Below are 2,791 nucleotides of genomic sequence, written 5' to 3' on the forward strand. Positions count from 1 at the left end.
TTTGCGCAACCAATGCGTCCTCCTACACATGAACATACTTTAAGACCAGTTCTAAACCAGTCTTAAGCATCCAGCCGAAGCCAGAATCTGATGTTCATGGTCAGGTATAGGCCACGAGCTCTAGTGCCATCCATTTTCAGGGCTGATTGATTCGGCAGGTGAGTTGTTACACATTCCTTAGCGGTTTTCAACTTCCATGACCACCGTCCTGCTGTCAATATCAATCAACACCTTTTGTGGTGACTCATGAGCAAGTAGTTAGGCGCCTTAACCCAACTTTTGGTTCATCCCACATCGCCGGTTCTGCTTACCAAAAGCGGCCCACAAAAAGCTCGCATTCAAAGTTCAAGTGCAATTAAGTCACAAGAACATCTCACCGATTTATAGTTTGAGAATAGGTGAAGGAAAAGTTTTCCCCCAGTCCTCTAATCATTCGCTTTAACCGATGAAATTGCACAGCGAAGATTTTTCAATCTTGCTTAAGCTTTTGCTATCCTGAGGGAAACTTCGGAGGAAACCAGCTACTAGATGGTTCGATTAGTCTTTCGCCCCTATGCTCAGGTCAGACGATCGATTTGCACGTCAGAACCGCTTCGGGCTTCCACCATGGTTTCCCGTGGCTTCACCCTGCCCAAGCATAGATCACCATCTTTCGGGTCGTGTGCTACTTGCTCTGGATCAGTCATGTTTTAGCAACATAACCGTCCGTGGTTGCGAGACATCGCTTTGACGCTCTCACCACAAAAGTTAATGCAACTCATAAAAGTTACACCGTTCACTTTCATTACGCGTGTACGCTTTCAAACAGCGACAGCACTTGCAAGCAACTCACACTCCTTGGTCCGTGTTTCAAGACGGGCTGTAGAGAGCATTGATTGGGATGTTAAGGTCAGACAGGCAAACAAAAGAGATAAAACTTTATCTCATTTAGTCAAGACACAACAAATTTGAAATCCGAAGAAAACAAATAGCTCGCATCTTTAACAATGATCACCAAAAGACTTTAACAACACTACCCGGTGGTCTAGAATCAAGTTCAAGACATTGGGCATGATAACGCTCACTCCAGTTCTCCTTCAACGGTTTCACGTACTTTTCACTCTCTCTTCAGAGTGCTTTTCAACTTTCCCTCACGGTACTTGTTTGCTATCGGTCTCGCTTTATAATTAGCTTTTGGAGAGACATATCTCCAGCTTCGAGTTGCACTTTCAAACAACTCTACTCATAGGAATGCGCCGTCGACAAGTTATAACAAGACTGTTACGGGATTTTTACCCTCTTTGATGCTATTTTCCAATAGACATCCAGTCAAGTCAACAAGCCAGGCAGCAAACCATACCGGACACCGAGGAGTGTTACCACTCCTCTTCCCGATGAGCTTTTCCCTGTTCATTCGCCATTACTAAGGGATTCTCGGTTGATTTCTTTTCCTCCCCTTACTGATATGCTTAAGTTCAGGGGGTTCTCTCGTCCAAATCAGGTTACGATTTAAAGGCACTCAAGCATCCATAAAACTACCGAAGTAGTAATGTGCAGGAGTTTATCACTCTAGCTTAGGCAAACTGAAGATCGAACACTGTTTAAACGCGCTCTCAATGCAATCACATGTATCACACCGGTACTAAATCTGAACAGCTCTTTGATCAACAGAATACCCAAGTTTGAGCGACTTGATTTAAGTGTTCTAACCAATCCCGAAGGATCTCGTAGATACACCAGCAAAAGAACGGACCAATCCGAAGACAGATCGCTCTTACCCTCAGATTTCTCCAAAAGTAAGCGTTCAATCGATTTCAAATAACCCTGATTCGGACGCGATCAACAGCCGAAGCTGAGACCGCCTTTTGCGTTAGAGAGGTCAGTAAACAAATCTTGCGATTCTTACTGAATTAACACATATAGCTGTGCTCCTCCTCGTAAAGCGAGCCTAGTGATCCCCCGTTGAAGGTTGTTTTTCGACCATCTAGCACTGGTTTGATTTAGAACAAAGCCAACCGCAGTCGGACTTTGAGCTGTCTCGACCACCCTGTTTTTTAGCATTTGGGCCTTCGCTTTCCTCAGTCTTTCTCTTACAACGGCAAACTGAAGATCGAACACTGTTTAAACGCGCTCTCAATGCAATCACATGTATCACACCGGTACTACATCTGAACAGCTCTTTGATCAACAGAATACCCAAGTTCGAGCGACTTGCTTAAGTGTTCTATCCAGTCCCTAAGGATCTGACAGATACACCAGTAAAAGAACCGGATCAATCCGAAGACTGATCACTCCTACGATCGGATTTCTCCAAAAGTAAGTGTTCACTCGATTAGAACAAAGCCAACCGCAGTCGGACTTTGAGCTGTCTGGACCACCCTGTTCTTAAGCATTTGGGCCTTCGCTTTCCTCAGTCTTTCTCTTACAACGGCAAACTGAAGATCGAACACTGTTTAAACGCGCTCTCAATGCAATCACATGTATCACACCGGTACTACATCTGAACAGCTCTTTGATCAACAGAATACCCAAGTTCGAGCGACCTGCTTAAGTGTTCTATCCAGTCCCTAAGGATCTGACAGATACACCAGTAAAAGAACCGGATCAATCCGAAGACTGATCACTCCTACGATCGGATTTCTCCAAAAGTAAGTGTTCACTCGATTAGAACAAAGCCAACCGCAGTCGGACTTTGAGCTGTCTGGACCACCCTGTTCTTAAGCATTTGGGCCTTCGCTTTCCTCAGTCTTTCTCTTACAACGGCAAACTGAAGATCGAACACTGTTTAAACGCGCTCTCAATGCAATCACAT

The 2,791-nt window shown here is 44.7% G+C and overlaps 1 non-coding gene and 1 pseudogene across 1 annotated transcript in view; both read right to left on the reverse strand.

The window, feature by feature from the left end:
• The window catches only part of LOC134855907 (large subunit ribosomal RNA), a 3,517-nt gene extending 2,032 nt beyond the window's left edge, over window positions 1–1,485 (reverse strand). Inside the window, exon 1 of the ribosomal RNA XR_010164694.1 lies at window positions 1–1,485. This exon is cut by the window's left edge and continues 2,032 nt beyond it. This is a non-coding gene — a ribosomal RNA (large subunit ribosomal RNA).
• Window positions 1,486–1,798: 313 nt separating this feature from the next.
• On the reverse strand, window positions 1,799–1,950 carry LOC134855909 (5.8S ribosomal RNA; annotated as a pseudogene).
• Between the last annotated feature and the right edge of the window lie 841 nt (window positions 1,951–2,791).

The sequence above is a fragment of the Symsagittifera roscoffensis genome, unplaced genomic scaffold (assembly GCF_963678635.1).
Source record: "Symsagittifera roscoffensis unplaced genomic scaffold, txSymRosc1.1 SCAFFOLD_330, whole genome shotgun sequence".
Lineage (NCBI taxonomy): Eukaryota > Metazoa > Xenacoelomorpha > Acoela > Convolutidae > Symsagittifera > Symsagittifera roscoffensis.